Raw genomic sequence first — 20,925 nt, 5'->3', positions numbered from 1 at the left:
GATGATTTAAGTCAAAACTGTAACTAGGCCACTCAGGAACATTCTATGTTAAGCAACTCCAGTGTATATTTGGCCTTGTGTTTTAGGTTATTATGCTGCTGAAAGTGTTTGTTGGAAAGCAGACTGAAACAGGTTTTCCTCTTGGATTTAACCTGTACTTATAGCTGTATTCCGTTTCTTATTATCCCCTCAAAAAACTCCCTTGTCCTTGCTGATGGCAAGCATATGCATAACATGATGCAGCCACCACCATGCTTGAAAATATGAAGAGTGGTACTCAGTGATGTGTTGTGTTCGATTTTCCACAAACATAAGGATTTTATATTGAGGACGAAAAAGTTTGTTTCTTTCCCACATTTCTTGCAGTATTACTTAAAGGGAAATGTAAAACACATTCTATTTCGTATTCATCATCTCCAGCATCACCCCTACATCAACATATGTGAAAATTGTACATCTCTATGTTTTGTATTAACAAATATAGAGGAAGATTTATTTCCAAAGTCATCATCGGTGTGCATCATGTGATTTTTAACCAGTTATTAATTGTCCACTAATTGGTTGATGATGTAATTGGAAACACTTATCTTCCTCTCTTTTTGACAACAAAACATAGAAATGCGCCATTTCACATACAGTGCCTTGCGAAAGTATTCGGCCCCCTTGAACTTTGCGACCTTTTGCCACATTTCAGGCTTCAAACATAAATGTCACGTTCTGACCTCTATTTCCGTTGTTTTGTATTTATTTAGTATGGTCAGGGCGTGAGTTGGGTGGGCAGTCTATGTTTGTTCTTCTATGTTTTGGGGCATTTCTATGTTTTCGGCCTAGTATGGTTCTCAATCAGAGGCAGGTGTCATTAGTTGTCTCTGATTGAGAATCATACTTAGGTAGCCTGGGTTGCACTGTTTGTTTGTGGGTGATTGTCTATGTTAGTGGCTTGTGTCAGCACAGGTCTCATTTTGTAGCTTCACGGTCGAATTTGGTTTATTGTTTTTGTTACTCTTTTGTATAGTGTTCAGTCTTTCTTTATTAAAGATTTTACCATGGACACTTACCACGCCGCATATTGGTCCTCTGATCCTTCTCGCCTCTCCTCTTCAGACGAAGAGGAGGACGACCGTGACAATAAAGATATAAAACTGTATTTTTTTGTGAAGAATCAACAACAAGTGGGACACAATCATGAAGTGGAACGACATTTATTGGATATTTCAAACTTTTTTAACAAATCAAAAACTGAAAAATTGGGCGTGCAAAATTATTCAGCACCCTTAAGTTAATACTTTGTAGCGCCACCTTTTGCCGTGATTACAGCTGTAAGTCGCTTGGGGTATGTCTATCAGTTTTGCACATTGAGAGACTGACATTTTTTCCCATTCCTCCTTGCAAAACAGCTCGAGCTCAGTGAGGTTGGATGGAGAGCATTTGTGAACAGCAGTTTTCAGTTCTTTCCACAGATTCTCGATTGGATTCAGGTCTGGACTTTGACTTGGCCATTCTAACACCTGGATATGTTTATTTTTGAACCATTCCATTGTAGATTTTGCTTTATGTTTTGGATCATTGTCTTGTTGGAAGACTAATCTCCGTCCCAGTCTCAGGTCTTTTGCAGACTCCATCAGGTTTTCCTCCAGAATGGTCCTGTATTTGGCTCCATCCATCTTCCCATCAATTTTAACCATCTTCCCTGTCCCTGCTGAAGAAAAGCAGGCCCAAACCATGATGCTGCCACCACCATGTTTGACAGTGGGGATGGTGTGTTCAGCTGTGTTGCTTTTACGCACAAACATAACGTTTTGCATTGTTGCCAAAAAGTTCAATTTTGGTTTCATCTGACCAGAGCACCTTCTTCCACATGTTTGGTGTGTCTCCCATGTGGCTTGTGGCAAACTTTAAACAACACTTTTTATGGATATCTTTAAGAAATGGCTTTCTTCTTGCCACTCTTCCATAAAGGCCATATTTGTGCAATATACGACTGATTGTTGTCCTATGGACAGAGTCTCCCACCTCAGCTGTAGATCTCTGCAGTTCATCCAGAGTGATCATGGGCCTCTTGGCTGCATCTCTGATCAGTCTTCTCCTTGTATGAGCTGAAAGTTTAGAGGGACGGCCAGGTCTTGGTAGATTTGCAGTGGTCTGACACTCCTTCCATTTCAATATTATCGTTTGCACAGTGCTCCTTGGGATGTTTAAAGCTTGGGAAATCTTTTTGTATCCAAATCCGGCTTTAAACTTCTTCACAACAGTATCTCGGACCTGCCTGGTGTGTTCCTTGTTCTTCATGATGCTCTCTGCGCTTTTAACGGACCTCTGAGACTATCACAGTGCAGGTGCATTTATACGGAGACTTGATTACACACAGGTGGATTGTATTTATCATCATTAGTCATTTAGGTCAACATTGGATCATTCAGAGATCCTCACTGAACTTCTGGAGAGAGTTTGCTGCACTGAAAGTAAAGGGGCTGAATAATTTTGCACGCCCAATTTTTCAGTTTTTGATTTGTTTAAAAAGTTTGAAATATCCAATAAATGTCGTTCCACTTCATGATTGTGTCCCACTTGTTGTTGATTCTTCACAAAAAAATACAGTTTTATATCTTTATGTTTGAAGCCTGAAATGTGGCAAAAGGTCGCAAAGTTCAAGGGGGCCGAATACTTTCGCAAGGCACTGTATGTTAATGATGGGGTATTGTGTAGTGTTTTGTTGCAAACAGGATGCATGTTTTGGAATATTTTTTTATTCTGTACAGGCTTCCTTCTCTTCACTCTGTCATTTAGGTTTGTATTGTGGAGTAACTACAGTTTTTTATTTATTTTTAATTTAACCTTTATTTAACCAGGCAAGTCAGTTAAGAACAAATTCTTATTTTCAATGACGGCCTAGGAACAGTGGGTTAACTGCCTGTTCAGGGGCAGAACGACAGATTTGTACCTTGTCAGCTCGAGGGTTTGAACTTCCGGTTACTAGTCCAACACTCTAACCACTAGGCTACCCTGCCGCCCCACAAGGTTGTTGATCCATCCTCAGTTTTCTCCTATCACAGCCATTAAACTCTGTAACTGTTTTAAAGTCACCATTGGCCTCATGCTGAAATCCCTGAACAGTTTCCTTCCTTTCCGGCAAAGGAGTTAGGAAAGATGCCTGTATCTTTGTAGTGACTGGGTTTATTGATACACCATCCAAAGCCAAATTAAAAGTTCACCATGCTCAATGGGATATTCAGTGTCTGCTTTTCTTTTCTTTTTTTAGATATCCACTAATCGGTGCCCTTCTTTGCAAGGCATTGAAAAACCTCCCTGGTCTTTTGAGGTTGAATCTGTGCTTGATAGTCACCACTCGATTGAGGGAGCTTACAATTAATTGTATGTGTGGGGTACAGAGATGAGGAAGTCATTCAAAAAATTATGTTAACCACTAATATTGAACACAGAATGAGTCCATGCAAGTTATTATACGATTTGTTAAGCACATTTTGACTCCTGAACTTATTTAGGGGTTCCATAACAGAGGAGTTGAATACTAATTGTCTCAAGACATTTCCGCTTTACGTTTTTTATTAATTTAGAAAAATTCTTACAAACAAAATTTCCCGTTGACATTATGGGGTACTGTGTCAGTGACACAAAATCCAATTTTAATCAGTTTATAATTCAGGCTGTAACACAACAAAATGTGGAAAAAGTAAAGGGGTGGGAATACTTTCTGAAGGCACTGTACATGTTTCAAGCAGACCACCATAGTCCCTGTGCCAAAGAATGCCAAGGTAACCTCTCTAAATGAATATCGCCCCATGGCACCACATGAAGTACTTTAAAAGGTCATAGATCACATCAACACCATCATCCCAGCCACCCTAGACCCACTGCAATTAGCATACCACCCCAACAGTTCCACAGATGACACAATCTCTATTGCACTCCACAAAGCCCTCTCCCACCTGGGCAAGAGTAACACCTATGTGAGAATGCTGTTAATTGATTACAGCTCAGCGTTCAACACCATAGTGCCCTCCAAGCTCATCAGTAAGCTAAGGATTCTGAGACTGAACACCTCCCTCTGCAACTGGATCCTGGACTTCCTGATGGGCCAACCTCCAGGTGGTAAGAGTAGGCAACAACACATTCGCCACACTGACCCTCAACATGGGGGCCCCTCAGGGGTGTGTGCTCAGTCCCCTCCTGTACTACCTGTTCACCCACAACTTCAACACCATTATTAAAGGAAAATTCCACACAAAAACTTTTGGTATTTGTTTCATTAGTCATTACCAGTCGAAGGTTTGGACACACCTACTCATTCAAGGGTTTTTCTTTATTTTTACTATTTTCTACATTGTAGAATAATAGCGAAGACATCAAAACTATGAAATAACACATGGAATCATATAGTAACCAAAAAAGTGTTAAACAAATCCAAATATATTTTAGATTTGAGATTCTTCAAAGTTGTCACCATTTGCCTTGATGACAGCTTTGACCACTCTTGGCATTCTCTCAACCAGCTTCACCTGGAATGCTTTTCCAACAGTCTTGATGGAGTTCCCACATATGCTGAGCACTTGTTGGCTGCTTTTCCTATACTCTGCGGTCCGACTCATCCCAAACCATCTCAATTGGGTTGAGGTTAGGTGATTGTGGAGGCCAGGTCATCTAATGCAGCACTCCATCACTCTCCTTCTTGGTCAAATAGCCCTTACACAGCCTGGAGGTGTGTTGGGTGATTGTCCTGTTGAAAAACAAATGATAGTCCCACTAAGCGCAAACCAGATGGGATGGCATTTCGCTGCAGAATGTTGTGGTAGCCATGCTGGTTAAGTGTGCCTTGAATTCTAAATTAATCACAGACAGTGTCACCAGCAAAGCACCCCCACACCATAACACCTCCTGCTCTGTGCTTTACGGTGGGAAATACACATGCGGAGATCATCCATTCAGCCACACTGCAAAAAAAATAATTTTAAAAAATCTCAATGACACGGCGGTTGGAAACAAAAATCTCCAATTTGGACTTCAGACCAAAGGACAGATTTCCATTGCTCATGTTTCTTGGCCCAAGCAAGTCTCTTCTTCTTATTGGTGTCCTATAGTAGTGGTTTCTTTGCAGCAATTCGACCTTGAAGACCTGATTCACACGATCTCCTCTGAACAGATGTGTCTGTTACTTGAACTCCGTGAAGCATTTATTTGGTCTGCAATTTCTGAGGATGGTAACTCTAATGAACTTATCCTCTGCAGCAGAAGTATCTCTGGGTTTTCCATTCCTGTGGTGGTCCTCATGAGAGCCAGTTTCATCATAGCACTTGATGGTTTTTGCGACTGCACATGAAGAAACTTTGAAAGTTGTTGAAATGTTTCATATTGACTGACCTTCATGTCTTAAAGTAATGATGGACTGTAATTTCTATGTGCTTATTTGAGCTGTTCTTGCCATAATATGGACTTGGTGTTGTACCAAATAGGGCTATCTTCTGTATTTCACCCCTACCTTGTCACAACACAACTCAAATCAAATCAAAATCAAATCAAATGTATTTATATAGCACTTCGTACATCAGCTGATATCTCAAAGTGCTGTACAGAAACCCAGCCTAATACCCCAAACAGCAAGCAATGCAGGTGTAGAAGCACGGTGGCTAGGAAAAACTCCCTAGAAAGGCCAAAACCTAGGAAGAATCCTAGAGAGGAACCAGGCTATGTGGGGTGGCCAGTCCTCTTCTGGCTGTGCCGGGTGGAGATTATAACAGAACATGGCCAAGATGTTCATAAATGACCAGCATGGTCAAATAATAATAATCACAGGCAGAACAGTTGAAACTGGAGCAGCAGCACGGCCAGGTGGACTGGGGACAGCAAGGAGTCATCATGTCAGGTAGTCCTGAGGCATGGTCCTAGGGCTCAGGTCCTCTGAGAGAGAGAAAGAAATAAAGAGAGAATTCGAGAGGGCATACTTAAATTCACACAGGACACCGGATAGGACAGGAGAAGTACTCCACATATAACAAACTGACACTAGCCCCCCGACACATAAACTACTGCAGCATAAATACTGGAGGCTGAGACAGGAGGGGTCAGGAGACACTGTGGCCCCATCCAAGGACACCCCCGGACAGGGCCAAACAGGAAGGATTTAACCTCACCCACTTTTCATTATTATTCTACAATGTAGAAAATCGTAAAACATTAAGAAAATCCCTGGAATGAGTAGGTGTTCTAAAACTTTTGACCGGTAGTGTATATAAACTGAGACACAACTCCTCTTTGTTGGGCTCTCAACCATACACCATTGAGGTGATGTTTGACCGGTCTCATTTTTGCAAATCTTAATTTAAAAAAGGTTGTTGAATAATCAACAGTCTCTCTCCTTTCTGGTTAGAATTTCCATGACAGCCATGAGACTGCTAAATAGTTAGTCCATGTAGCTATTAAGTGAACTATTTACCTATCTGCATTGACCCTTTTTGCCCATCACATACTGTATGCTATTGCTACTGTTTATTATCTATCCTGTTGTCACTTTATTCCTAGTTATATGTACATATCTACCTCAGTTACCTCGTACCCCTGCACATCGACTTGATACTGGTACCCAGTGTATATATAGTTATCATTACTCATTGTGTATTTATTATTACTTGTGTTATTACCTCTTTTACATTTCTATTTTTTCTCTATTTTCTCTCTCTCTGCATTGTTGGGAAGGACACGTAAATAAGCATTTCGCTGTTAGTCAACACCTGTTGTTTATGAAGCATGTGACAAATAACAATGGATTTGATTTGATTTTGAGTTGTCTCAGGCAAGGTTATTTATAATTTGACTGCATTTCAGTGAAACATCTGCACGACACATTTCACAATTTCACAGTGCACATTTTCTTCTACTAAAGTGTATAACAAACACAGCACATTGAGATGAACCTTTTAACACTTTTGTAGCCTGTAAGAAGTAAATATACTATACAGTTTTTTATATTTTTGAAAAATGATCTGAGGATTAGTTCAATCTTTGCTGCCTCTGCACCAGTACTGGTTGTCTTCAGATACTATGCTTAAGTCTTTGAGAACTACCTTTTATGTTGCCTTTTTTGGGGGCTGTCGGAAAAAGACCCCCAAAAAAGTCCCATGTGACGTCTCCCATTCCTCCACCCCTACATATTTTCTTTGATTTAGCTTCCCATGGATCTGTTTTCCCCCAAATGTGTTGTTCAGATTATTGTCAAAACCTCATGCAGGATTGTGGACCGTTTCAACAAACCTTAACGCTGTTAATAAGAGGGTACAAGAGAGTGTTGTGGTAAATATGTCTTGAGTCATTATTCAGTGGTTTTACTCATTATGATCAAAAGCCCCAACATTCAAAGGCAATCTGAAGTGAGAGAGGGAAAAGAACATACATTGAAAGAATACAAATATTCTAGAAGAAGGTTTGAGGGATTTGCTCTGGCATTCGATAAATGCTTGTTCCGTTCAGACAATAAACACTCACTGCTGTTCTCAGTCTGTGTTCAGGCGACGCCATTTCCATTTCACCACATATTTGTGTGCATCTCTTTAAGTCTCATTGTTGTCACGTGGTACCAAACATGTTCCCATAAAGCTCAAGGATAAAACCACCTGAAAGGCAAGCTAATTTTGGACCGCAAAGAAGAGAAACCGCCTGTCAGTTTTTCTAAATTGGCAATGTTAGGGAAAATGTTATTGTATCAGTACATTGTGTGGTAATTATGTTCGTCATCTTGTTCATGAGGAAGTCATTCTAATTCACAATACAGGGCAACAAGTTCCACATTCAAAATCAAATGTTCAATCTTAGATCTGACTGAATTTAAATCATCAAGTGAATTGTGGAACTTGCAACACTCTACAACACTCTATTTGTTTTCGTATTTCAAAAGCGCACAGCTATACTGATAACTCTCCTTTTCTGAAACCCATGTCTAGGCTTCCTCCTCTATTCTCATAGGACTTCCTCTGACTGCAGCCAGCCAGGCAGCCCAGATGACACACGTTAGATCAAGAATAGAAAAAGAATCCAGGCCTCCACATCGGATTACATCTGACAAGCAACATGGACCCAGATTTGTCCACTCTGAAGACCTTCCTTGGCTCACAGAACTTTTCCTTCCCTCTGTCATCCAAAAATGTTTCGGACGTAAGTGAAATGTTATAGAGAATGCAAATAAACTGGGAAAACATTTGATATCTTTCAATCATTTGGGCTGTACTTTAAATATCAACATTCTGATCACTGAATATGTCCCTGATCTTTGTTGATATAATAATCTATGCCGCGTGTATCAACAACAACAAAAAAATCACTTAAGACCACATTTTAACAAGTTGAAAATAGTTGACCGTTTTTTTCTGTGTAAACTATTGACTTGCAGACATTGCAATGTTACTTTCCTTGCTAGGTTTTTTATTTACTTGTGTGAGGTTTTGTTATGTGCCTTGGTTCAGGAGAGTGCGATGGTGTCAAGGTTTGATTGTTGTGAGTCTGATCTCTTTTTTTTTTCTCTCTCTCTCTCCCCAAGCACATGCAGCTAAATGGAAACAGATGCCCCTCGCGCCAGTGAAAGAAAGAGAGAGAAAGGAAGAAAAAAATAAAAAATTGATTTACAGTGTCTAACAGTTCCATTCAACAGTGCATTAGCGTGTGCTACTATGGGCTTCCACAAAAAATATGGATAAATCGTAATTATCTCACACGCACACGCACACACAATTCTTAGAGCATTGTTACCAGCCATCAGAACGTTGTAGCCTGATTAACGTTTCACTTTTTAGGAACCAGGAAATGGATCATCTTCGCATGCCACCGAAAAAGGAATCTGTTGTTACTCAAGGCGGAGCTCTAGGCTCAGGGACTGTCTCTAATTTTAGCACCTGGCGTTCCATACAAGCATACCATATATTTTAGCCATGACACACAGAAACAATAAATCCTAAAACCAAACACCAGACATAGAGGCAAACACTATGTTCTCATGACTTAAACGAGTCAGTCATTTGAAATGCTAATAAGCTCCTTTAATGTAAATAGAGTGAGAGAATTGACTCGGAAACAAAATCAGAAGAAAAAAAAATGTCAACTGAAGTATACAAGGCTTGTAAATCATAGGTGTAAGTATCTCTGTCATTTTATACTTTCCTTATAGAATGTAATGAAACCAAAAACATTTCATGCGAACTGAAATAACTTAAACAGCCCATAAATTGATCCTGCACTTCCATTTGCACATGAGACCCCTCATGTGCAAATGTTTATGAGGGAATGAATACATAATTGTATTCTTAAAAAAAATATTGGTTCAACCATTCTGCAGAGACTTTCTACAGATCCTCAAATATAATTATGTTAGTGATGTTTTTATCACAATTATTTGAGAATTTATGGGCATTCGATTTTCTTTCCCTCCTTGTTGCTATGTCTTTTTACTTGACTGACTCTATGTCTAAGCCTTCTAAAAGTGACGCCAATAGTTTAATCAATAACAACGCCAACAACTTCAATGCCCTCCACTGACTTTAGCACCTTTTATATTTTATATGATTATGGCTCTCATCTCCCGCTCATTCTCCTGTGTGCACAGCCTTGAGCCCTGTCTGTTACAGCTCCTATGGAAGACTGAGTAAATGTTTCCTTTTGTGCGGGAGCTCTGCTTCTGTAAAGGACAGCCGTTATATTTCTCAACCTCTACAGTATAGAAACACAAATAGAACTGTACAATGGGGGATGTCAGAGGAGTGCAGATGACAAAACTCTGTAGGGAGTAATGTACTGTAAGTGCAGGCTCTCATCTCAACTGCTAGGAATCAATATGTCATTTCCTCCCTACCTGTCAGAAGTGTGCAGAGACCCAGATCTAAGTTTTTCTTTTTTTATATGTACAGTTCAAGGTATGTGTGCTATAGATTCTGTCTTTGAATTTATCTTAACAAGTGCTACATTGATACGAATTGGAAATATGTGTGGAAATCCAGTTATTTAATGCTCTATTCTTCAGCAAATGCCTATGTCCAGTTATATAATGCCTATGGTAACACTTTATGTGAAGTTGCCCTTATAGCCTACCTGTGTAATAACACAGTTATTACTATAGTTACAATATTGTATTAGCATGTTACTACATGGTTATTTAGTCATTATCTGTAGTTGTCTTTGTTGGAACCTGCAGAACTGTGCTTGGGTGTAGGCCTAATGTTATTATAGTGTCCTTTCTTTTCCTGTGCGTGGAGGCTCATAGTGACAGACAAATGAATAACATGTGTAGAGATAAACACTTCACTGTAGGCATGTATTGCATGTATGTGATTGCATATTGTGTACTGGTAGCGGACGAGGTGATTCTCCCTTGACAATATGAAGCACTTTTAACTCCTTGGAAAAGCCTGAATGAATCCAATCCGTTATTATTCTAATAGCATATGGCCTTCAAAATTGCCCGGGATGGCAAATGTGAATGTGCAAATGTGCATTTTTATTGTCATTTATGAAAGCTGCAATAGTATTTACCAAGGTGTCCGTGGGGTTTTATTGGTCAGCCCAGTTATTTCCCCATGTGTTTAGTGCTGGCTGTTTTCTTCATTTGTCCCACACATTTATATCGGGGAGGGGCTGTGGATCTGTCTCCGTCTGTTAATATGTTCGTACGTTCGTCACACGCAATATCTCAGACAGCACTGGCCTGATTATGATGAAACTTGGGTGAATGATGTGTCTTTACACAGAGTACAAAATTACACTGACTGACCAGATGGTGGCGCTATAACAAGTGATTGAAAATGCAAACCCCTCACTCCATTTGACCTAAAGTCATGAAATTCAGTACATAGGTCCCTTTCCTATGTAAATTTACTTCTGGTACCCTTTAGGTCCGCCATTATGTATTTTCGGCCATTTTGAATTTTGTGGATTTATTTTAAAAACGCTACTCTGCTGGCACGGAATGACCAATCTGAATAAAACTTGATATGTGGCATCTATGGAAAAAGGTCTCTCAACGCAACTTTTTTCCAGACTAGTACCTAAAACAATATGGTCGCTATTGACCAATAAACAATCTCTCAAAACCTCATTGTACTTGACTATTGTGTGCCTTTTGTGCCTTTCAATCGGATATATCGCTTAGCATATTAATATTTCTCCACTGTTGGATTTCAGTGTTCCCTTTTGTATGCATACCATGTGTGGACTGGAGACGGGGAAGCAGGCTGAGCTGTTTGACTTGGTGGTAGTGCGGTAGTGCTCAGGCGTTAGACCTCATGACAGATACTTTACACATGCCAGACTTTCAGACAATGGAAGACTGTGAGACAACGATAAAATGTTCATATCAAAAGCATTTACCCCTCTCTGGGCGCCAGACTGTCTGACACTGGCTGAAATTGATTCTTAATTGGGTTTGTATGGACCCTGGGTCTACTGTTGGGGAGCAGCACACTGTGCTGCGCTGAGGAGGATTGAGACTTTCTCCAGTTCTGCCGACCGCCCAGGAAATGTGATAACACCACCCGACCGACCCCACTGGAGAAAGGAAATACATCACATTGTTTTATTTGTTATTTTTTATCTTGCAGGAAGAAATTATGAAATGGATTATCTAGCACATCTTGAAAAATAATTTCAAAGGAGTGATCCATCATTTAGACACGCAAGAACAAAGTCTCTAATTCAAAGGGATGTCATTACTCATCAGCAGTCACAACCAGTTGGCGTTAACCAGCTGTGGTAGCTAAATGTCTTTTCTGGAAGACTTGTCTTTTTTTGTTGCAATAAATCACTCCAGGTTGCTGTGGAATGTAAATGCTGGACCAGTGCTCCGGAACAGCTTGGTCTTGGTAGTGGTGATTTTCATTTTCTAGGCTAACATTCCTCATGATCTATTTTGGCTTGCTGCACACTGGGTTGTGCTGCAGAGGCCTGCCTGACTGGTTAAAAAAGTGAGCCAAGGGTGGGGGGCCCATTTGCTCCCCAGTGTTTTTTTTACCCTGGCCCTCCAGTGAAGATCAGCATGCTAGTACCTCCCCCGAAGTGGGAGGGAGGAAGGGAATAAGGGAGGGCACAAGGGAGGGAGGTTACCCCTACCTTGTTTGAGCTTAATCCACAGCAGATTTCTCCCCCGGTCACAGAAGAAGCTTGTTAACAGTACAGGCAGAGGAACTGGAGAGAGTCTGGAGAGCCGCTCCACAATGCCTTATGGAGAATCTGCTGTGGATCATGCCACATCTTCGGCTTCATTCGTTCTCATTTTCATTGCTTTTATTCAGACTTGATGGGTGCTTCTTGTTAGTCTCCATTTTTTAAAGCCCAACAATATGTAATATAATTCAGAAATATTGCCCAGAGAATTTTGTTATTATTAATTATTATTATTATTTATCTTGAGTTATTTATCCTGAGTTTTTCCTGGTCAGGTCAAAATCGACCAGCCCTAATTATCAGTATTGTCAAGGTTGTCGCTGTAGTTTGTGTTGTTGTTGTTGTTAACATTGTATAATTTGCCCTCGTGCTGTGATCCCCTTGATAACAACAGGGGAGGTGTTGTTGAACATGCCCCCGCCGTACAGCACAAAGCTTTGTACATTGCATTGCCAGAAACCTGCAGAGAGCAGGTGAGCAGTGTGACATTGGATCATACCCTCCCTGTGTCTGACACCCTCACTCGCCGACACCTCCTGCTGCCCTGCAATCAGCTGGTGGGGGTGAGGCTGCTGCTGTAACTGTAAATTGGGCCAGTCACCCAGGGTGGTCATCCTCCTCACCCATCCCAGCTAGGGTGGGCCTGACTGGGCCTGGGACCCTCTCTCCCTACCTACCCATAGCAGGCCCAGTGGCCTTGTCAATATCACTTTGACACTTCTATTCTGTTCTAGTTCACAAGTCAAAATGAAGAAGGGATTTGGCAAGTCGGTGGGAGGGGGGGGCCTGCTGTAATTATGTTGTATTGTTTTTGTGCATCTCTGAAAGCTGTTCTATCGATTCCCAGGGTCATTTCATGTTTTCATGTGTATCTGAGGTAGTGCCGTTGTATGTCCGTTGCGAATGTCAGACTCCACTCTGCGAGGCACATCGATCTGCAGGCTGAACATGGTGAGATTGTAGACTCCTAAATTGCTAGTGCAGTTTGTTTATGCGATTTTACAGCTAACTATTTACTTCACATGCTGATATGGCCTTTGGTATTATTGTGTGTAGTTACGTTTGCTAGCAACCTACACAACTTGGCCAAAAGTATGTGGACACCCATTCAAATGAGTGGATTTGGCTATTTCAGCCACAATCATTGCTGACAGGTGCACTGATATGGCCTTTGGTATTATTGTGTGTAGTTACGTTTGCTAGCAACCTACACGACTTGGCCAAAAGTATGTGGACACCCATTCAAATGATTGGAATTTGCTATTTCAGCCACACTCATTGCTGACAGGTGCATAAAACCAAGCACACTGCCATGCTATTTCCATCGACAAACATTGGCAGTAGAATGGCCTTACTGTAGAGCTCAGTGACTTTCAACGTTGCACCGTCATAGGATGCCACCTTTCTAAAAAGTCAGTTCGTCAAATTTCACCCCTGCTAGAGCTGCCCCGGTCAACTATAAGTGCAGTTATAGTGAAGTGGAAACATCTAGGAGCAACAATGGCTCAGACGCAAAGTGGTAGGCCACACAAGCTCACAGAATGGGACCGTTGAGTGCTGAAGTGCATAGCACGTAAAAATTGTCTGTCCTCAGTTGCAATACACACTACCGAGTTCCAAACTGCCTCTGGAAGCAACGTCAGCACAAGAACTCTTTGTCGGGAGATTCATGAAATGGGTTTCAATGGCCGAGCAGCCGCACACAAGCCTAAGATCACCATGCACAATGCCAAGCATCAGCTGGAGTGGTGTAAAGCTCACCACCATTGAACTCTGGAGCAGTGGAAATGCTTTCTCTGGAGTGATGAATCACGCTTCACCATCTGGTAGTCCGACTGACGAATCTGGGTTTGGCGGATACCAGGAGAACACTACCTGCCCGAATGCATAATGCCAACTGTAAAGTTTGGTGGAGGAGGAATAACGGTCTGGGGCTGTTTTTCATGGTTCGGGCTAAGCTCCTGACCTCAACCCTATCGAACACCTTTGGGATGAATTGGAACACCGACTATGAGCCAGGCCTAATTGGCCAGCATCAGTGCCTGACCTCACTAATGTTCTTGCAGCAATGTTCTAACATCTAGTGGAAAGCCTTCCCAGAGGAGTGGAGGCTGTTATAGCAGCAGGGGGGAGGGCAACTCCATATTAATGCCCATGGTTTTGTAATGAGATGTTCGACGAGCACGTGTCCACATACATTTGGCCATGTAGTGTAGCTAGCTAGTGAGACAGTGCTTTGAGAGAGCATTGCATTGTGATTCCACAACGATTTTCAAGTCCTGCTACCAACATTATTATAACAACAAAATGAAACATTTGTTCACAATTAATATTGTTCTCACATATTAGTGGTCCCAGCTTCCTTTTCCCCTTTTACACCACTAAAACACTGTGGAGTACCTTCTGTAAAGTGGGAAGGTAGAATTTACAAGGCAAGCCTGGGACGCACCTCTTAAATGTAATCCTTAAAACTTCCGTTGAGAATTACTATACGAGTCACAAACTGACAGGAATATGAAACTGTTGTCTAGGTCTGTGCTAGTTCAGTCGGCCGGTGGCACAGTATGACAGTGATTCCCTCTGGATCATGATCATGATGCAGTTGGATAAAACTCAAACTAGGACCAGTTTTGACTTCTTATAAGCAGCTTATCTGCTCTCCAGCAAATATAATGGATACAATACTAAAACAGTGAATACTTTCAGTATTATAATTTTCTGGACTTTTTACATCCTGGTTTTCAAACTGGTCTCTCCAGGTCCATAACCCCTCCCTCATTCCCCTTTTCTGATCAACGGAAAAATAATAGTGTCTCTCTCTTTCTTTCTCGTTCCTTCTCTCTCTCTTTCTTTTAGAACACAGTTGTCATTAATCCTGAAAAAACGTGAATAATAGGGAAAAAAGGGGGATTGCTGCCAAGAAAGTAGGAGTTGCTATTTTTTGCAACCATGGTATTTTTCTTCTATAGTGGTCTTTTCTTCAAATGTACAGAGGGCTATTTTTCATACTACGTAGAACAAAGATATAATCTGTTGCCAAGTCAGATTCAACTGTTCCTGTTTAACAGACTTAAATGCATGATTGTCTACTCAAGTCTTAGCTTTTTGTTAATGGGACAAGTGAGTACGGAGAGGGTACAAGAGAAACATTCCATTCCATTCTGTTAGTTAAGCAGAATAATTATTTGTCATTATTTGTAAATAAATGGCAATTCATTTAATTAAGAGAGTTGGTACTCAATGCACAATTAACTAATGAACTAGATACGTTATTTCCCAAATCTTTTCTATTCTTCTGGAATAATCCAATGGCCGACGAGGAAGTTTGTCCTGTTGCCATTCAATTGTGTGCATGGTAATCACAAGAAATGCAAGTAATTTTTTTTTTTTCCATTATAAAGAAATGTTTTCTATGATTATGTGTAAAACCTTCCAACGGATATGGAAGGGATTATTCTGTCATATTCCATAAATAAATGCTTCCTCTGATCCAGTTGTTCCCATATATCTCTTTTTAGGTTCTTAGATGTTTTGAGGTCATTTGTGTAAAGTCAAATTTGGCTTTTTTTATATACTTTATTGCATTCCATCCCTAACCAGATTGCTCTTGCATTTTAATGGGTAGAATGTTCCTCTATAGTTGTACTCAGAGAGGCAGCAACCACTGCCAGATTTGTGGCCTGTTGTGGCCCAAAAGAACAGCACCACAGGGAACTTCAGAAAAATTCACTCAGATTTCAGTTTTTGAAATACAGTCCCTGCCTGGGGGAACAGACTATTTCTCAGTCCAATATGTCAAATCAGAGAAGGGGTGGTGCTGTAGCTAGGCTCCATGGGAGAAGACCAAGAGGATTAGGAAGAGATCTCCTTGTAGGAATATTTTTTTTTTTAAACATTAGAGAAGTAAAGGGAAACCAAACAGAGGTAGAGAGACAGACAGCATCAGATCAGTTGGATACAGCACATGTTTCTGGGTGCCAATGGCTTCAGCCCAACACATGAATGACCCCTGGACAGGTGCAGAGGTCTTATGCGTCTGGAGGGAAGCTTTAGAGCTCTCAGCACTTTTACAAGGCTGGATTTTCTGCTGGATTCACCCAGCACATGTCTCTATTTTACAGCGCTCTGGCACGTGGTATGTGAGATGTGTCTCCAACTCTCAGCTTCATTATGCACTTGTGTTCATACAATGGATGAATGGAGTTCATTTGTCACGTGAAACCCATTCCATCTATGTTGTGTAATGTGACATGTATTTTTGTTCTCTGGGGCCTTTAAATCCAAGTCAATGCTGTACTCTGCAGCTCAACTTTCTTGGAGACCAAATGAAAAATTGAATGGAAGGAATAGCTCTCTGTATGTCTGTATATTTTGAATTACAAATATATTCATGAGACACTAGCATTTTCCTAACTGAGCTATCTTCCTTTACTTCCTATGTAGTGGAAATGAAGCATCGTGTTGGTGAAACAGCCAGCTGCATTGTGTGTACACAGCATAGGCCTACATTGATTTGTTCCTGTGAGGAATATTTCTTTCCCTCTCTCTCTGCCTCTAAAAGTCCCTCATTTGGAATATGATAATGAGATCCGTCACGATCGTCGATTCCCTTTGAACTTTTCTTTGTAGGCGGAGTCATGGAGGTAGAGAGCAGGAGCTTTCTGCCGCAAGCCCATGGCCCCTCTCACACCATCTGCCGGACCTCATTTCATTTGAATAAATTGTTTTTTTTTTCAGAGGCGCTTGCTTCAACTCACTAACTTGTTTTTGCAGTTCAAGGCAACAGACACCAGCAATGAGTGAGGATTGTTGTTTCTTCTCTCTCAGACTCCCTACCCTACCAATGGTCTAAGGCTGCAGCATAGCATGTAGGATTCCTTGAACCCACCAGCAGCAGCCGGCAGCATTCCACAGTGGGATTCAAAGCTGGATGTATTCTGAGCCTTTCTGTGAAGGGACAGGCTTGTTCTCTATTTGGAGTAACTGCGGATGAATATAAAAATGAATACGCATGCTGTTTGTTTTAGGAACAGAAACCTGGGAGGAAAAAATATTATTTCATTTGGAGTTAATTCATTCAGCAAGAAAATACTGTTCAAGACAATACCAAAAGTCAGAACCAGAAATAGAATGTGTCGTTTTCTGTGTCATGGGTTTAATAACCACATCTTTGTAACAATTCAATAACGATGAGAGGCAGGAATTAGTTCAACTATGTATCTGGAATGTGCTCATCTTAACACCTAGATCCCCCCCTGATGATCTGGCACCACCCCAATATGCCACATCTCCTCTTCTACATAAAGTGTCCCCATTATGAACAACAGTGCTGAGCAGGTGACTGTGAGGCCCAAGGTGAAGACTAATGGGTCAGGGTGAAACAGTTCTGGACCACTCATGACTGGTGTTTCTGTCTGTGTTTCTTTACTCAACAGTAACTGATCTGTGTGCCTTTTCCAGATGACCTCCTCTGCAGTCTGGACAGTGTAGGACACAGGACCAGTATGAGCAATGACCGTAGCAAGAACTCACTTTGGTCCTTTGAGGTAGTTCCTAGCCAAGACAGTATCTCCCTCAAATACAATTGTATTTGTCACATGCTTCAAAAACAACAGGTGTAGACTAACGGTGAAATGCTGACGGACCCTTCCCGTCAACGCAGAGAAGAAAAAAATAGAGAAAAGATAGAAAGGTAAAATACATAATAATAAAAGTAATAATAAATACACAATGAGTGATGATAACTTGCTATATATACAGGGTACCAGTACCGGGTTGATGTGCAGGTGTACGAGGTAATTGAGGTAGATGTGTACATATAAATAAGAATAAAGTGACAGATAATAAACAGTAGCAGCAGCGTATGTGATGAGTCAAAAAAAGTTAGTGCAAAAAAGATCAATGCAGATAGTTAAATAACCACATAGCTACCAGGACTAACTTTTTAGCAGTTTATGGCATGATTGAAAGCTCTGTTGTTTGCTCTCAGTTCACAACGTTTGACATAAATCTCCTGTTGACGTTGCACGTCCTTTGCGTTTTGAGGTTTGAGTAGGTGGAAGCTTGTGCTTAGGCTCTCTCTTCATGAGTGGCGATGTAGGCAAAGCCTTGGTGGTTGCATGAGGTGTGTTCCTGTGTCCCACTTGTCTGAAGTAGAATATCTCCACTTTTTGTGACTGGCTTGACCACAGGTATTGGCAACCTGTAAAGTCCATCTGTACTGCAGTGCAGTTCTGACTTGCAGTACTTGATGTCATAGGTGTGTACTGACAAAAGCCCACCTTTGTATTCTGCTTGCCGCAAGTGAAGGAATTCCAGTATGCGGTCCAAAGATTCTTGTCAGCGGGCGATGATCTGTAAGAAGGGTGAACGTCCTCCCTTACAGACACTGGTGAAACTTACAAACTCTAACAACGATGAACAGAGCTTTTTGTTATTTCTGTACGTTGTTACTTTCTACTTGGTTCAATGTCCTCAATATGAAAGAGATCGGCTTCTCTTCACAAGAAGGCATGATATGGGACACGACTGCTCCCACACCATAGGGACTAGCATCACAAGCTACTTGGATGGTGGATCGAAGTCAGTCAATGCCTCAGATTACAGGAGTGTCTCCTTGGTTTTCACAAATGCGTCCTCGCATTGTTCTGTCCCTTTCCATTTTTTGTCCTGACAAAGCAACTGATGCAGTGGCTTCAGTTTAGTTGCTAGACTCGGAATAAAATATCTGTAGTAATTCAATAACCCCAGGAAAGAACACGGATAGCTCCATTCTGAGGAGCTTGGGCATCCAAAATAGCATTGACTTTGGACGGAGACTTGTGTATGTCCGAGGTATTCAACCAAAGATTGGAGGAATGGATATTTTTCCTTATGAACTCGCAGTTTGTGGTCCTTAAACCTCTGAAAGGTTGCATCCAAGTTCTGGAGATGGTCTTCTTCGTCCTTTTCAGTAACGAGGATGTCATCCAAGTACAGCGCCTTAAGAAAGTATTCACACCCTTTGACTTTTTCCACATTTTGTTGTGTTACAGCCTACACACAATAGCTTTTCAAAATGTTTACAAATTAATACAAAATTCAAAGCTGAAATGTCTTGAGTCAATAAGAATTAAACCCCTTTTTTCATGGCATGCCTGAATAGGGGCAGGAGTAAAAATGTGCTTAATAACAAGTCACATAATAAGTTGCATGGGCTCCTTAACATGATTTTTGAATGCCTACCTCATCTCTGTACCCCCCACACAATTATCTGTAAGGTCTCTCAGTCGAGCAGTGAATTTCAAACACAGATTCAACCACAAAGACCAGGGAGGTTTTCCAATGACTCGCAAAGAATGGCACCTATTGGTAGATGGGTAAAAAAATAAGAAGCTGATATTGAATATCCTTTGGAGCAATGTGAAGTTATTAATCACACTTTGGATGGTGTATCAATGCACCCAGTCACTACAAAGATACAGGCGTCCTTCCTAACTGCCGGAGAGGAAGGAAACCGCTCAGGGTTTTCCCCATGATGCCGAAGGTGACATTAAAACAGTTACAGAGTTTAAAGTATGTGATAGATGAAAACTGAGGATGAATCAACAAGAATGTACTTACTCCAAAATACTAACCTAAATGATAGAGTGAAACGAAGGAATTCTGCACAGACTAAAAATTGTCCAAAACATGGATTATGTTTGCAATAAGACACTAAAGCAAAACTGAAAACATTTGGAAAATAAATTAACTTTATGCACTGTATACAATGTGGGGTCTTCATGGTGGTCGCTGAATCTGGTGGCTGCATCTTGTTATGAGTATCCTTGTCATCAGCAAGGACTATGAAGTTTTTTTTTTAATAAAAAGAAACGGAATAGAACTAAGTACAGGCAGAATCCTACAGGAAAACCTGGTTCAGTTTGCTTTCCTACAGTCACTGGGAGACAAATTCACCTTTCAGCAGGACAATATCCTAAAACTTGAAGATGCACGTAAATGATAAGTCAAAGGCTGCGCCAGTGCTGTTCCAGAGGACAATGGACCAGATTTTGAGTGGATTGCCAGGGGTACAATGATACAGTGCCTTCAGAAAGTATTCATATCCCTTGACTTATTCTACATTTTGTTGTGTTACTGCCGGCAGAGGTCTTTTTGCTGAACTTTGACCCCCAGCTAAATCCGTGAAAATGTTGTTGCTGTGTGGTAGGGGACACTGCTCAGCGGATAACACAGGGTTAACTGTGACTTTTTAAAGTCTCAACATACAGGCATCCTGATACCATACTTCTACATACAGGCATCCTGATACACCATACTTCTAGAGGACTGGTACGATGGGTTTTTCCTATTCACTCTTATCGACTCCAGTACTGTTCTTGACTAAAACATCCAAGTCAGCCTTGACTTTTGGTCTGATAGCATACGTTTCGGATTGTGCTTTCATAAACTTTGGTTTGCAATCTGGCTTAATGCTAAGCTTTACTGTAGTGTATTTCATACTACCCAGCTCTCCATTAAAAACTTCTCCATGTTTTTTTAAGATGGCAGGTAGGCTTGTGTCTCCATGTGTCATTGTACGCACTGATGACCAGTCCAGTAGGATTTTCTCTAGCCACGAATGTCCCAGTAGTGATAGATAGTCTTCTTTCACGACTTAGAGTGGCAGCGTTTTAGCTTGCCCGTTTAACTGAACTGTGACCTCAGTGATGTCTCACGGTGACAGATTCACCTGTGTAAATCTTGAACATGATGTGCGCTGGCTGAAGTGATAGGTGTTTCAATGTCTTTTTG

At 41.1% G+C, this 20,925-nt stretch overlaps 1 long non-coding RNA gene across 1 annotated transcript; it reads left to right on the top strand.

Annotated features, from left to right (window-relative positions):
* Nucleotides 1-7,938: 7,938 nt before the first annotated feature.
* On the top strand, nt 7,939-9,084 carry LOC110508613. The gene is made up of 2 exons (XR_002471335.2): nt 7,939-8,160; nt 8,543-9,084. It is a non-coding gene; the product is annotated as an uncharacterized LOC110508613 (long non-coding RNA).
* Nucleotides 9,085-20,925: the final 11,841 nt, after the last annotated feature.

The sequence above is a fragment of the Oncorhynchus mykiss genome, chromosome 28, assembly GCF_013265735.2.
Source record: "Oncorhynchus mykiss isolate Arlee chromosome 28, USDA_OmykA_1.1, whole genome shotgun sequence".
NCBI lineage: Eukaryota > Metazoa > Chordata > Actinopteri > Salmoniformes > Salmonidae > Oncorhynchus > Oncorhynchus mykiss.
Note: the sequence above shows the minus strand (reverse complement) of the source record. Positions and strands in the feature narration are given on the sequence as shown.